This window comes from Phyllobates terribilis, unplaced genomic scaffold (genome assembly GCF_046119375.1).
Source record: "Phyllobates terribilis strain yellow unplaced genomic scaffold, ASM4611937v1 Scaffold_9__5_contigs__length_417890890, whole genome shotgun sequence".
Classification (NCBI taxonomy): Eukaryota; Metazoa; Chordata; class Amphibia; order Anura; family Dendrobatidae; genus Phyllobates; species Phyllobates terribilis.
The window spans coordinates 376775463-376791940 of record NW_027362769.1 but is presented as its reverse complement, the minus strand read 5'-3'; the positions used below and the strand labels follow the sequence as shown (position 1 = coordinate 376791940).

At 42.8% G+C, this 16478-nt stretch overlaps 1 non-coding gene across 1 annotated transcript; it reads right to left on the bottom strand.

The window, feature by feature from the left end:
* Nucleotides 1–13327: 13327 nt before the first annotated feature.
* Nucleotides 13328–13400, bottom strand: TRNAV-UAC (transfer RNA valine (anticodon UAC)). The gene has a single exon. It is a non-coding gene; the product is annotated as a tRNA-Val (tRNA).
* Nucleotides 13401–16478: the final 3078 nt, after the last annotated feature.

Here is a 16478-nt window from a genome sequence, read left to right as displayed (position 1 = left end):
ATTTTGCTGTATATTCGCTGATAGTCCGCACCGGAATTCGCTGTAAATTTCCCTCCAGCTGCACTGAAGTCAGCAGTGAAAATCCGCTGTGAATTTAGAAATCTTCAGCAAATGACAATTTCCTTAGAGAATTTTGTAAATGGTGGCAAGGAATCTTGCAATGAAGAAACTAAAATATTTTAATGGAAAACCTTTGGCACTGCCCAGGGGGATCGAGAAACCAAATTACGACGGGACGCTTTATGTTCCACTTTTTGCAATCTTGCCGCCTCTTCTTATAGATGGCAAGTATGACTTAAAACCTCAAAAGTCAGGTCCGTACACACTGGAAAAGTCCACTTGCAATTTTTGCTGAATATTCACCGCTAGTCCGCACCGGAATTCGCTGTAAATTCACCCCGGCTGCACTGATGTCCACAGTATAGATTCCCTTTAATCCAACGGTTATGGGGTCATATTTGCCGGATATTCAGGACGGCTTTGCTATATCACCGGAGGAATCTGGTGACCGAGAAACCAAGATATTTTAATGGAAAGCAGCTGGCACTGCCCAGTGGTCTGCGGAGCAATGTTAATGTGCCGTCACCAGCAGCGGTATAATTACTATTGATTTGGGGCTAATTACTGTCCTCTCGCAGGTTCCATACTGGTCGACTTGTAAATGTCACGCTGGGGGCTGCAACAGGTGACGGCGGACAGGTGCCCCGAGAGCGGGAAGAGAAAGTGACAAGAGTTTGAGAAGTTGAGACAAATGTGCGGACAGAGGGCCAAGGGGGCCTGGGATCCGTGCGGGCAAAGCTCCAGACAAGTGGACAAACAGCTTTAAAAAAGGGCCCAATGATGGGTAAAAATGACGCTACAACCCCTATGATTATTGTTTAACACCCCTAAAATTAACCATGACACATATTTAAAGTCTCCTGTAAGATCGACTGGTCGTGTCTGCTCTTGAAGGCTGGTAGCAATCGATGCAGCGCGGACCAGGTGTAAACAGACCGCTCTATGAGTCCTGATCAGAATTCAGGGCAGAAATTGAACACGATGTATATTGGAAAGTTGAATTACTTTATGGGATTGTTCCATCTACACTTTTTTTTTTAGATAGTAGGGTAGAGCCCCTTTAAGAAATCTACTCGGCTTGCTAGGAGTTGTAGTTTTGCAACAGCTGGAGAGAGAGGCAGGACGGAGATCCCTGGCCTAGACTCGGGCCCATATCAGCTTGGTTTTCTAGAAATGTTGGCGAAATAGACATTGTCTCATCTGCAGATATCTGCAGCGGGAGCGCAGCTGTGATGGTGTCTGGTGCCGGATATGGGTCTGTGGGTGTCCTGATTACTGCAATTACTATGCATGATGCATGAAGGAAAGAATCCGGGAGTGGATACGCCGAGCGGACACTGGGCAGATAAGCCATGGACATCCAGCTACTGTACAACTACAGGTCCCAGCATGCCCGGCTGTACGGACCACATGATAGACCACCGTCTAAAATATCCATAAAGTTCTCAACCCTTTTATAAAACATCATTATTTGGTATAAGAAAAAGGTTTGGCTATGTCAATGAAGGGGTTAAAAAATGACATCCCTGGTGGTCAGGGGGGTGGGTAATATAACAATATCCCTGGTGGTCTGATGTATAGTTAAATGATGACATCCCTGATGATCACTGGGAGGATAAATAATAACATATATGGTGGTCTGGGGCAGTGAAAGGGTAAATAATAACATCCCTGGTGGTCTAGAGGGGGTAAATTATAAAATCTAAGGGGCTAATTGGAACACGCCTGAAATTCCAGGGCAGTAAAGAGATAAAGTTAAAAAAAACATGTCTGGCGATGAATAAGTTAATGGGAACATCACTGATACTCTATAGAAGTAAATGGGGAGCCTGGGCAGTAATTGGGTAAATAATAACATCCCTGGTGGTCTAGAGCAGTAAGTGGGTAAATGATAACATCCCTGGTGGTCTAGGGCAGTAAGTGGGTAAATGATAACATCCCTGGTGGTCTAGGGCAGTAAGTGGGTAAATTATAACATCCCTGGTGGTCTAGGGCAGTAAGTGGGTAAATTATAACATCCCTGGTGGTCTAGGGCAGTAAGTGGGTAAATTATAACATCCCTTGTGGTCTAGGGCAGTAATTGGGTAAATGATAACATCCCTGGTGGTCTACAATACTAAGTGGGTAAATGATAACATCCCTGGTGGTCTAGGACATTAAATGGATAAATGATAACATCCTTGGTGGTCTAGGGCAGTAAGTGGGTAAATAATAACATCCCTGGTGGTCTAGGGCAGTAAGTGGGTAAATTATAACATCCCTGGTGGTCTAGGGCAGTAAGTGGGTAAATTATAACATCCCTGGTGGTTTAGGGCAGTAAGTGGGTAAATTATAGCATCCCTTGTGGTCTAGGGCAATAAGTGGGTAAATGATAACATCCCTGGTGGTCTAGAGCTGTGAAAGCTGTAATGGTAACAATCCAGGTGGTCTATGGGAGTAAAGGGGTAAATAATAATATCCATCATGGTCTACTGTTGTAAAGGGGTGTCCATGATCATCTAGGGCAGTAGATGGGTAGAATGATAGCATCCCTGGTGGTCTAGGGCATTGAAAAGGTAAATTGATAATATCCCTGGTTGTATTTTGTAATCTAAAGTAGTAAAATGATTTATGATAATATCCCTGATGGTCTAGGGCTGTAAAAGAATTAATTCATAGTAACATTCCTAGTAGTGTAGGGTAGAAAAAATAATTATGGTAATATTCCTGGTGGACTAGGGTAATAAAAATATTCATGGTAACATCCTTGAAAATATAAAATAGTAAAAGGATTTATGGTTATTCCCTCATAGTCTACAGTAGTAAATAAATGTATGGTAACATCCCTGGTGGTCTACGGTAGTAAGAAGATTTATGAAAACATCCCTGGCAGTCTAGGTTAGTAAAATGATTTATGGTAACATTCCTAGTAGTCTAGTAAAATAATTTTTGGAAACATCCATGGCGGCCTAGGGTTGTAAAATGAGTTTCTGGTAACATCCCTGGTGGTCTAGGGTAGTATAAGGTTTTATGGTAACATCATTGGAAAGTAAGGATATTAAAAATAAATTATGGTAAGATCCCTGGTGGTCTAGGGTAATTAAAGGATTGATGGTATCGTTCCTGGTGGCCTAGGGTAGTAAGTGTTTAATTATAGTAACACTACTGGTGGTCAAAGGTAGTAAAAGGATTTATGGTAACATCCCTGGCAGTCTAGTGAATTGATTTATGGAAACATCCATGGTGGTCTAGGGAAGTAAAAGGATTTATGGTAACATCCCTGGCAGTCTAGTGAATTGATTTATGGAAACATCCATGGTAGTCTAGGGAAGTAAAAGGATTTATGGTAATATCCTTAAAAATCTAGGATAGTAAAAGGATTGATGGTAACATCCCTGGTGGACTAGGGTAGTAAGTGTATTTATGGTAACAGTCTTGGCAATCTAGGGTAGTAAGAGTATTTATGATAACATTCTTAGTGGTCTAGGGTAATTAAAGGATTTACGGCAACATCCCTGGTGGTCTAGGGTAGTAAGCAAATTGATGGTAACATCCCTGGTGGACTAGGGTAGTAAGTATATTTGTAGTTACAGTTCTGGCAATCTAGGGTAGTAAGAGTGTTTATGGTAACATTCTTAGTGGTCTAGGGTAATAAAGAAATTTACGGTAACGTCCCTGGTAGTCTAAGATAGTAAAAAGATTTACGGTAACATCCCTGGTGGACTTGGGTAGTAAATGAATTTATAGTAACATCCCTGGTGGAATAGGGTAGTAAGTGTATTTGTGTTAACACTCCAATCTAGGGTAGTAAGAGTATTTATGGTAACAGTCTTAAGTGGTCTAGGGTAATAAAAGGATTTACAGTAACATCCCTGGTGGTTTAGGGTAGTAAGTATATTTGTAGTTACACTTCTTGCAATCTAGGGAAGTAAAAGTGTTTATGGTAACATTCTTAGTGGTCTAGGGTAATAAGGGGATTTAAGGTAACATCCCTGGTGGCCTAGTGGAAGTGAAGTGCAACAAGAGATATCTGGTGGTCTTGAATCAATATATATATATATATATATATATATATATTGCTTTTTGTGAACTGCTTTGTGGAGGAGTTATACTACTTGCAGACCACAGGGAACATACAGCTCGTAGGGGGCTCAATACAATAAGTTGGATGGTTTATTATGAAATTGCCGTTTTAGTAACTTTCCTACATTTTCCACCTGATACACCCTATCTGGTCCCATAGTGTGAATGTGTGCCACAGGTGACGGCTGGTGGCGGCCATCTCCAGTGTACGATCTGGTGAAGTACTCCTCGGTGTTTGGTCTGCTCCCCACCCCCAGTGCAGAATTGTTTTTGCTATTAAATTCTCTGTGCAGAGACAGATTATTTTACCATGCGCTGAATCTACAGAGCCGCGATGAGAAAGCAGCTGCCACTGGGCATCTTCCAGGTATCGGTTTTCATTACATTTTTTTTTTGCACATAGTTTAGGTCCAGCTGACATTCGGCGAAAGTCGACGTCTGTGCACTCCAGTAGCTCCCCGCTATAAGTTGCAGTCTTTAATAAAGAGTTAAAGGGATGATTCACCATTTTCATAAATGGATATTTTTGGATAGAGCTTGCTCATACGAGCAACTTTGCAATTTACTGCTTATTAAAATTTTAAGCCGTTCTTGAGATATTAACACTTTTCTTTTTGTTTACAGCTCGTTGCCTTGGAGACCGACCACCGCTGCTAGACAGCAGAAAATGCTCAGCTCTAATTAGATCTTTTTATAAAGCTTGTAAGCACTGTTTTGAAGCTGGCCAGGATCGCTGGAGTGCTCTGTGACCTCCTAATCCCGGCTAGTTTCAAGATATTATAATAATTATAGTTATAAGCTAGACAGCAGTGGTGGTCGGTCTCCTAGGCAACGAGCAATAAGAAAAAGTGTTAATATCTCGAAAACGGCTGGAAATTTTTACAAGCAGTAAATTGCAAAAGTGATTGTTTTTACATCTACTTTCTGAATATATAATCTATGAAGATGAGTAAAAAAACACTTTAAAAGACAGCATAATGGTTGCAAACTGAAACCACCACTAGGTTGACCCAGTGGGTTAAAAATGGAGTGGCAGCTCCACTCTCTATCAGGGATATTTGAGACTTCTTCTGCAGAGACAGATATGTGATGGACAGCAAGGGTGGTGGAATTATTATTATATTGTATTGATTAAATCATATAAACACCTTCAGAGCAATTGTTTTTTATTTAAATGCACATATTTTTGGCTAAAAATCATCTTTGTATTGGGGTTTTTTATTAAAATATTTACATTTTTTGCAATCTATAGCCTCTGTGTTGCACCGTCTATTGCCGGCTGAAGAATGAGTTAACTGAGATTCCATTAGTAAGCTCATTCTCAGAGGAGAGTTTATAAACTCTTCTCTTTGTTCTTTTGTGCTCCTCTCAGCTAATTTATGACCACAAAGTTCAACTCAACTTTTATTTCTATTCATTTTATTGGTTGAGAGTATCAAAGATAATAGTTAAAAATTCTATTGCCAGAAGGAGCTCACTGATAGATTCTCAGTTAACTCATTCTGCAAATGCAAATAGTGGCTATAAAAATTATTTTGAGCCCAAAATATATGTATTTAAAGGGAAAAAAAATTACCCCCCTGAAGGTGTTTGTGTCCTTTAACGTTTCAGGATAGTTCACTGACATCAGAAATCGATACAAACGTGTGAAAAAAAAGAAGCGATTATCATTAACTAGTTCAGATCACCGATATTAGAGTGATTTAGCAACTAGATTAATTAGGTAAAGTATGTGCCCCCACAATGAGTAGGTCATTAGTCCATAACCTGAGCAGTCTTCTTCACCAGTCTGAACACGGACATAACCAGCCTGGAGGTTTTCACTCCATAAATAAGGTGTAATTTGCAGGAATAAAGGGGCAGAGATCCGAGCTTGGATTGTAATCACAGACAGCTAAGTATCTGCGTGCGTTTCCCACCGTAGAGTCCCACTAAACACTTATGGGGGCTCTGGGACCCTGACTTCCTTTGCTAACATGCAGCATTCCCATCCAAGTCTAGTCACAATTCATTTTTTCTTTTTACTCTTTTACTAATGAGAAAATCAGAATTCAAGGACGAGTCTCTCTCGGCCTCCGGTCTGTGAGATCTTTTCTTTATTTTAGTCTTTTTTTTTTTTTATCCAAGGCCCCATCAGCGTCATCTGAAATTATCACCATCTACTTTTCATGGGGGGTTCATAAAGGATTCTTATTGATCTGTCACCAATGATGGGTGGATATCTCACCATACATTGGTGTCTCAGAGACCATTACCAAATTGCACTCTTGGATCAATGTCCTACCTACTTTCCGGTAACACAAAGTTTCTTGAGCTTCAACTTTGAGATGTTTTTGACCCCCTCCCCAATAAATAAAAACTCCTGAAGTTCAGTCCTATTCAAGATCTACAACAAAAGTTTTCATAATAATAATAATAATAGTTTATTTTTATAGCGCCAACATATTCCGCAGCACTTTACAAATTTTAGGGGGGACTTATACAGACAATACAGAATAAGCATATCTCATATCGAACGGAGTGAGGGCCCTGCTCGCGAGCTTACAGTCTATGAGGAAGTGGGGGAGACACAAAAGGTAAAAAGTACATATATTGTATAATGCAGCCTTGATATACTGAATAGGATAAATAATAATACATGGACTGGTCGCCAGCCAGTATGTGTACCGTCCTGACAGAGGCTTTTATGTGCATGGTTGGTTTGAACCCGAAGTTGAAGAAGATTTTAATATGGGGGAAAGCTGGGATGGACAGAGTGTGTTTAGGTGATACGCCAGTCTAAAGAAATGTGTTTTTAGGGTTCGCTTGAAACTGTGGGTATTGGGAATTAATCGAACTGTCCTGGGTAGTGCATTCCAAAGAATTGGCGCAGCACGCGAGAAATCTTGGAGACGGGAGTGGGAAGTTCGGATTATGGAGGATTTTAGTTTCAAGTCATTTGCAGAACGGAGGGCACGTGTAGGGTGGTAGACTGAGACAAGGAAGGAGATGTAGGGGGGGTACTGAAGCATGGAGCGCTTTGTGGGTAAGCGTGATAAGTTTAAAACGAACTCTATATTGGATGGGCATAGTTGAAGAATTGTTCATTTTCCATCGTGAGGACCAGAACTTGGAACTCTGACAGGTGCATGAAAGCCTGAAGAAAGGACTGTAGAATCGCACTAAGATTTTGCAACTTTTTGGAAGAAACTTTGTGGAACAGGTCGAAGCTTTTTGGTCATTGAATGGTCCAAAGGTTCCCTTTCAAGAGCCACAAAAAGTGTTCACAGTATTGTTCAGTTTCCAAACTCAAAGACCTGAATTTGGTGCTCTGACAGGTGCATGAACGTCTGAAGAAAGGACTGGATCAATTTCCTCCCTACTTTCCGGTAAAAGGAAGTTTCTTGCATTTCAACTTTGAGATGTTTTTGACCACCTTCCCAAAAAATAAAAACTCCTACAGTTCAGTCCCATTCAAGGGCCACGAAAAAAGTTTCCATACTTGAAGAATTGTTAATTTTCCATCGTGAGGACCAGAATTTGGAACTCTGACGGGTGCATGAAAGTCTGAAGAAAGGACTGTAGAATTGCCGTAAGATTTGCAACTTTTTGGAAGAAACTTTGTGTAACAGGTTGAAGCTTTTGGTCATTGAATGATCCAAAGGTTCCCTTTCATGGGCCACAAAAAAAGTTTCATAGTATTGTTCATTTCGCGAACTTGACGTTTGAACCTAGAGCTCAGAGGATTTGACAGGTGCATTAAGGTCTGAAGAAAAGACTCAAGATCCCTACCAAGATTTTGCAACTTTTTGGATTAAATCTTGTGGATCAGGTCAAAACTTTTTGGTCATTGTATGGTCCAAAGGTTCCCTTTCAAGTGCCACAAAAAAAGGTTTATAGTATTGTTCATTTTCCAAACTTGAGGACTTGAATTTGGACCTCATAGGCCCTGCAAGGTGCATGAAGGTCTCAAGAAAGGATTGGAGAACCTCACCAAGATTTGAAATATCTTGGAAGAAACTTTGTGGAATATATCAAACGTTTTTTGTCCACTTAATGGCCCAGATGCTCCAATTCAAGGGCCGCAAAAGGTATTCATAGTATTGTTCAATTTCCAAACTTTTGGGCCTGAGCCTGGAGCTCAGAGGATTTGACAGGTGCATTAAGGTCTGAAAAAAGGATTGGAGACCCCCACCAAGATTTTGCAATTTTTTGAAAGAAACTTTGTGGAATATATTAAAACTTTTTTTTTTATCATTCAATGGTCCAGATGCTCCAATTGAAGGGCCACAAAAAGTGTTCATAGCATTGTTTAATTTACAAACTTGAGAACCTGAATTTGGAGCTCTGACAGGTGCATGAAGGTTGGAAGAAAGGACTGGAGAACTTCACTAAGATGTTGAAAGATTTTAGAAGAAACTTTGCGGAATATATCAAAACTTTTTGGGCATCAATGATCCAATAATCCCCTTTCGAGAGCCAAAAAAAAGGATTCATAGTATTGTTCAGTTTCCAAACTTGAGGGCTTGAACTTGGAGCTCATAAGCCCTGGGTGATGTATGAAGGTCTCAAGAAAGGACTGGGGAAGCACACCAACATTTTGCAACTTTTTGGAAGAAACTTTGTAGAATACATCAAAACTTCTTAATCATTGAATGGTCCAGATGCTCCAATTCAAGGGCCACAAAAAAAGTGTTCATAGTATTGTTCAGTTTCCAAACTCGAAGACCTGAATTTGGTGCTCTGACAGGTGCATGAAAGTCTGAAGAAAGGACAGGAGAACTGTACCAAGATTTTGCAACTTTTTGGAAGAACTTTTGTGAATCAGGTCAAAACGTTTTGGTCATTGAATGGTCCAAATGTTCCCTTTTAAGGACCACAAGAATAATGTTCTTAGTATTTTTCAGTTTTCAAACTTGAAAGCTTGAACTTGAAGCTCATAGGCCCTCAGTGGTGCATGAAGGTCTGAAGAAAAGATTGGAGAACTGAACCAAGATTTGGAACTTTTTGGACAAAACTTTGTGGAATTTATCAAAACCTTTTGGTGAATGAATGATCCAGATACGTCATTTCAATTGCCACAAAAAGTGTTCATAGTATTGTTCAATTTCAAAACTTGAGGGCCTGAATTCGGAGCTCAGAGGATTTTACAGGTGCAATAAAGTCTGATAAAAGGACTGGAGAACCATATCGAGATTTTTCAACTCTTTGGAAAAAACTTTGTGGAACTGGTGAAAAATTTTTGGTCATTGATAGACTTTGATATTGAGTTGATGAACCATGTGGGGTCTCTTACGAGGTGAGACATCTTTGGAGCAATACCAATCTCAACACCACCAGCTCATAAGGCAAGGAGTGTCCAATACCTCCGGAAACAAGAAATCCTTTCGATCAACAGATCTCGGCAGCTGGTCATTCGTAGAGCGGTCCAACAATGTATCAGCTGAAATCTTGACCCATGTTCCATCCAAGAAGCCATATAGACTACAACCTCCGTGGGTCATTGTCAACGTAGGGACCGAAATCATGGGAATCAGGAAGGGTTTTTAAGCCGGCAGCAGGGCATTTCCTATCTCCCCCCTGACACACACTACTTGTAATAAGTTTTATGATGCAATATGCAATAATAGCGAGCGTTGGGCATTCATCTGCTGCGCCGAACAAACATTATCCAGATGTTTTGTCACATTCCTGCGGGAACGGTTCATACCTGCAAGAACTCTGCATTTCTGCTCCACGCCTGACTGCTAATGAAGGGAGACAAGGGTGATGCAGACAGGCCCAGCACAGCGACATAACCACGCTTTAGGGGGATGATATTTAGTATCAGTTCGAAGGGCGCTTAATAATGGCGCTGGCTACGGGCCAGCCGTGCAAATCCAAGACAACTCCCATTACAAGTGACGGCTGATGGTAGGAGATGAAATGTCGCTCTTGAGAGACACATAATACGTATAAACCCAAATCCTAAAGACATCGGGCGACATTTATGAAATCTGTCACCTATGGAAGCATATGGAACCGGAATTCCTATGAGTAGTTGACCGCATTTTTCTATTGGGGATGTGATAAATTTACAGAGTTTCAATGAATGTTTCCAGGAACCTTCCCAAAAAATGTGTCTGATCAATAAAGAAAAGTCAAAAACATTTAAAAATTAATTAACGAAGAAGGTTCTATGTTCCAGACTATGATTCAGAACTTATAAAACGCTCTGGAGGACCCAGGATGTCCGTGAATTACTAGAACAGCCTATGGGAACCATGCAATACCTTATGTCCCCTGTGGGGGCACTGCAGGGAAGCTGAACACTTGCTTATGGATTCTCCCAGATGGGATTTTAGCATCTGACTACCTAATCATTTGGGGATGCTAACAAAAAGAGATTGCCCAAACCCTCTAAACAAGGAGTTCACATGGTGACCTTATTTTGTAATCTCAATCAACCCCTTTAAAGCTTTCTTCCCATTTTTAAAAGTTATTAGTTATCTAAAGGATCGGTGGAGGTCTGATCACTGGGATCCCAAGAACAGGGCTCTGAAATGACTCGTTGGAATGGTATGGGATACAGTGCTTGGCTTTTTTTTCTTCAGTCCCATAGAATATGGGGCATTCCTATGGGGTCTTTTTAAACTCGATTGTCAGGAATGATGGGGGTCTGATCCCTGGGACCATCAACAATCCCAAGAACTGGTCTCTGAAATGTCTCGTTGGAATGGTATGGAATTGTTACGATACTGACGTAGTACTGCTGGAAACCAGTGGCCAAAGTAACACATGCAGGAACAGCAAGTGGTAGTAGAAGTTCTTGGAGATAGCAAAGTGTAGCGCCCCGAGGGTTCGGCCGCTACAGGGGTATTGCACCTCTGCCAGAGGTGTGATATCCCACTCCCAGGTAAGGATCGAGTATGGACCAGGGCTCGTTTAGCTGCATACAGCACACACACCCCATTTCCGGGGGACAGCTCAACGGTGCTCCCATTAGACAGAAGTGCAGGAACGACAGACCATGTCCCTGGCTGGAGTGGAGAGGGGGGAGGAAAACCCAGTGATGTAGGAGCAGATAGGGGTTGGGTCTCTGGGCATAGGTAGGAGCCCATTGGTTGCAAGGTACCTGGGCTCATACACAGAGAGGGAGGTATATAAGGTGGGCACCATCTTAGATCAGTAGTCAGTTCAGTCTGAGAGAGGAGGTGACAGAGCAGGGCCTCTGTGGAGCTCTGCTCCGGAGGCGGGCCTAGCCTGTGAGACCAGAGCCAGCAGAGAGGACAGAAACTGAAAGGAACAGAAAGGAAAGGAAGAAAGGAACAGAACACCAAGAGAGGCCCGGAGACACGAAGGCGGAAGGAACCCCAAAGGCCCAGGAGATTGCGGGTGACTGGTTGGCAGAACAGGGTACCGGATCCCAAGTTGGTGGAGGCGACTAATCCTCAGCCAAGGACCGGCGGTCGCGATCATATCTTGGTGCGACCCCTCACTACACCTACTAGAAAGGCATACCACATAAGGTCAGGGAGGTGAGCACGAAGCCCTCCCAAGAGAAGGCCCGCGGGAGCTGGACAGACGTAGTGTCACTGGTGGGGCACGGCCAGAGAAAGGAATAGAAGGGAGTCCTGTGCCACACTCTGGAATTGCCTGGGGGTTGACCGAGCCCCCTGCCTGGTGGACGCAGCACGGCTCGGGCAGTCATTGCCCGCGGAATGACTTGGCACATAAAGAACTGTGAGTAAAGAACTTGAACTGCAACCCCACGTCTCTGTGCTTCATCGCCACACCAGCACTACTAGTGCTGGGACGCCCGCGCACCATCACTCCCATCATCCACATTCTCTGCCCTGGGGCTGCACTCTTCCCGTGGGCAGTCACACTACCTCAGCTGCATACACCTTCAGCCCCAGCGGTCTGCCTTGCAGCGGTGGTCCGCACTGACCGCAATCCATGGGTGGCGTAGTCAGACAATTAACCTAAAATCCCCCACAAAATACCGCCATTGGCCTGACCACCCTGAGCCACGGGACCGGGTCACCGCCACGGATTCTACAACTATCCCACACACGTCCACACTAGGCCCAGGAGGCGAGTCAAAAGGAGTTGTAGAAAATAATCCATAGATGAACAGAACAGTCTGGGTAAGAATATTCAGGAGCTGGAGACTGAAACTAGGCCAACAGCTAGACACAATACTCAAGCAATGAGTGAGAGATCCATACGGCTTTAAGTAGGCCCAAACAGGAAGCAAGATGGATTCCATAGATTCAGAGTCCGCCATCTTGGTAAAGGACAATTGCAGAACACAACAGCAGCCTCCAGTGGTAAAGAGTGAAACTGCAGCACAATATTAAAGTGAACAATAGCGGCCACTAGTGGTCAAACTCAACAGAATTCCTGACAGGAATCCAGTGCTTGGCTCTTTCCAGCAATCCCATAGAAAATGGGGAATTCCTACAGAGTATTTCCGAGCCCAATCCTCAGAAACAGTGCGGTCTGATCCTTGGGACCATCAACGATCCTAAGAAAAGGCCTCTGGAATGTCTCATTGGAATGGTATAGATACAGTTATTGGCTTTTTTTCAGCAGTCCCATAGAGAGTGAGGCATTCCTACTGGGTATTTGTAAGCCCAATTCTGAGGAACGGTGGAGGTTTCATCACTGGGACCATCATCGATCTTGAGGACAGGTCTCTGAAATGCCTCGTTGGACTGGTATGGGATACAGAGATTGGCTTTTTCCAGCAATCCCATAGAAAATGGGGCAGTCCTACAGGGTATTTCTAAGCATGATCCTCAAAACACAGTGGAGTGTGATCCATGGGACCAACACCGATCCCAAGAACGGGTGTCTGAAATGCCCCATTGGAATGGTATGGGATGCAGGGCTAGTTTTTTCCAACAGTCCCATAGAAAAAGAGACATTTAAGAGCCCAGTTCTTGGGATCAGGGAAAAGTCCAAGCAGTCAGAACCTTCCTGATCCTTTGGATAGGTGATAACTTTTAAGGCTCGGAAGATCCCTTTAAAGCTGTAATGCCTGATTTCATCATGAGTAGAGCGGGCAGTAAAATACAGCAGTGTAATTAGTGCGGAAATGTAGGTGTTGTCACGTCCCGCCTCGGTATGTTGTGTGTTCACACCTTTGCCAGTCTCTCAGGTTTTAATTAATTAGGCAAATAATGAGCAAATCAAGTAATTATGTGAAATAAAATAAAATTTTAGGAAAAAAAAATTCAACTGGTTTCACTGGGGATCAAACCCAGGACCTTCTGCGTGTAAAGCAGACGTGATAACCACTACACTATGAAACCTGACTGGCACCTCTGCCTGGCCTGCCTAATTACCAATTAACCCTTTACACACAAAGCCATATAAATAGGCAAAGTAAAAAAGAAAACCAAAATATTTTTTGGGGGGATGGTGGATTATAAAATTTCTACATATTTTGGAATTAAAATGAAAGTAAAAAAAATAAATATTTATTTTTTAAAATTGTATTCCAAAAAATAATAAATAATAAAATAATAATACATAATAAAAATAATAAAATAATATTACAATAATAATAAAAATAATAAAACAGATAATAAATAATAATAAGAAAAATAATAATAATAATAAAAAATAACAAATATTATCTCGGAGAAGCCAACAAACCCATATAAAGAGAGGCAGTAGTTCCCTGGGCCCTGGTGTCCTTGAGGTTCATAGGCCCATCTGACACATATGAGTTAATCAGTAGGGGATAGGGGTTACAAATTTTACAACGGGCCCCTTTACTATGCACCCTAAGCTTAGCTACATCTGAACATTATTTGTAGAAACAGCGCCTCTCGTCTGTAGGCAGTGTCTGGTGTTGCAGTTGTAATTCACTGAAATGTAATACCAAATGTGACCTATGAACAAGGGTGGCGCTGTTTCTGGAAAAAAAAAGTTAACCTTTTTTTTTCTTATTTTGTACAACCCTTTTATTAAAGCAAATCAAATGGACTGTCAATTTATAAATGGTGGACATCCAGTCAGGCTTAAGCTTGACAACTTCATCCACAAAGTTGGACATCGGACCCTTGTTTTTGTGATCTAGAGGTCAGATCCCACCAATCAAACATTTATCATATCCAGAAGATAGATGAAACATGTCATTGGTGGGACATCCCCTTTAAAGGAATAAATAATATTAATCCCATATTCACAGGATACATGATAAATGTATATTCGTGGGGATCCATGTATGATCGTGGGGGTCCAACTGCTAGGATTCCTAATAATTCAGGAGGCTCAAAGTCCCTGTGTGAATAAAGCTTTACTGAGCATGTGCGACCAACGAGATAACAGAGCTGTGGAGGTCGCACACGCTCAGTAATGCTTCATTACATAGAGGGTTTGGGGACCCTTGTTCTCACGATTGTTGGTTGTTTTTGCTGTGTGACCCCCAGAGATCATATATGATCATCACTTGTCATGTGGATGATAAATATATAAATCACCTAAATGTAGTTTATAGGACACCCCCTTTTAAGGATTCCAAATTCAATACACTCTAATGCAGACACATGTAGAACAAATAATGCCCACCACAGAGTAAAATATTTTTTTTTCAAAGACGCTTATTGATAGGAAAGGTGAAATAGGACTAGCAACGTGGACTGGGACCTTTTAAATAGTAACCGTCAATTTTTCTTAGATAAATAAATATATGACATGAAAATAACAAACTTTGTAATACATCTCATTAGAGAAATGAGCTTTTTTCTCCTCCTGGACTGATCTATCATTCTCAATTCATGAGTAAAATCTTTATTCAGTAAAAACAGATTTTCCCATTAATGAGATAGGAGTTTAGGAGATGACAGTTGGTGTTTATAATATTCTATGGAGGGAGAAGGCGAGGCTAGAGGCAAATACTGATATGATATTCTCCTGCAAGTTCTCCTGAAACAACAGTTATACTTTGAAGTGTAACCGTCGTTTCAGGAGAACTTGCAGCAGAATATCTGTGTCTGCCTCTATCTCCTCCCTCTGTAACTGTAATTTCAGGAGAACTTGCAGCAGAATGTCTGTGTCTGCCTCTGTCTCCTCCCTCTGTAATTGTTATTTCAGGAGAACTTGCAGTAAAATGTCTGTGTCTGTGTGGCACCCCTGAAGGTTCGGTCACCACAGAGGTACTGCACCTCACCCAGAGGTGTGGTATCTCACTCTCAGGTAAGGAAGGAGTACTGCCCGGGACCTTAACACCTGCATCCAACACATTCACATTCCACTTCAGTGGGGGCTGGGCAAGATTGCTCCTAAGGGAGAGCACAGTCCCTGGTCCCTAGCTGAGGGGTGGAACTATGTAGTGGGTGTGCGTGGAGGAAGTAGCTTTGGGGAGCACTTGTGAAGGAAGGTATAAAAGGGAGAACCATCTTGGGTGTGAGAGATCAGTCAGAGGAGGAGAGAGTGTGGAGCTGGAGCTCAGCAGGAGCTCTGCTCAGGAGGATAGCCTAGTGAGAGGCCCAAGACTGAGAAGGAGAGGAGCAGAAGGAAGGCTCCAGGAACTAGGAAGGGACCTCAGGGGTACGGGCAGTGCTGGAGGCCACCCGTACGCCCGAATCCACCAGGAGGTGGAGTGGTCAGGCCGCATAAAAGGGGACCAGTCCCTCATCTAGCAGAGGACTTTATGACTCAACTAGAAACCGGAGGCTGCAGTATTTCAAGTCCTATAGCCAACAGTCCATATCAGTCTCACCAAGAAGATAGCCATAGAGGACCCAGGGGAAGGAACAGACGTCGCCCGACAAGGCCCGCGGGTACCAGATTGGAACACTCGGTATGAGGTGCAGGGAGACGGCCAGAGAGGGAGAACACACAGAAGGGGGTCCCGCTAAGTACTCCGGAGATATCTGGGGGTTGTCTGAACCCCTGCCTGGTGAGCGCAGCACGACGAGGGAAGTTACACTGGTACCTGTAACTTGGATTGCAACAACTGTGAGTAAAAACCCTGAAGACTGCACTCCACTGCCTCTGTCCGTTATTGCTGCTGCGCCATCACCCCAGCACTACAACGCCCAGCATCACCTATAGCATCTACAACATTTCTACACTGTCCTGGAGCTAAGCTCTACCTGTGGAGAGCCAAACCAACTCGGTTGCATCAAACACCAGCTCCAGAGGACCTGCTCCACAGCGGTGGCTACCATAGCCGCATGCCACAGGTGGCATCACGAACTATATATAAAAACTATAAATCTCCTGTAAATATTCCCCCTTGGATTGACCGCCCTGGGTCACGGACCGGGTCACCACCACTGTGACATCTGCCCTTGCAACGACCGGCCCGGCACCGAGTACCCCACGGCCCAGGGGGCGCGTCATCTGCTTATATCTCCTCCCTCTGTAACTGTTATTTC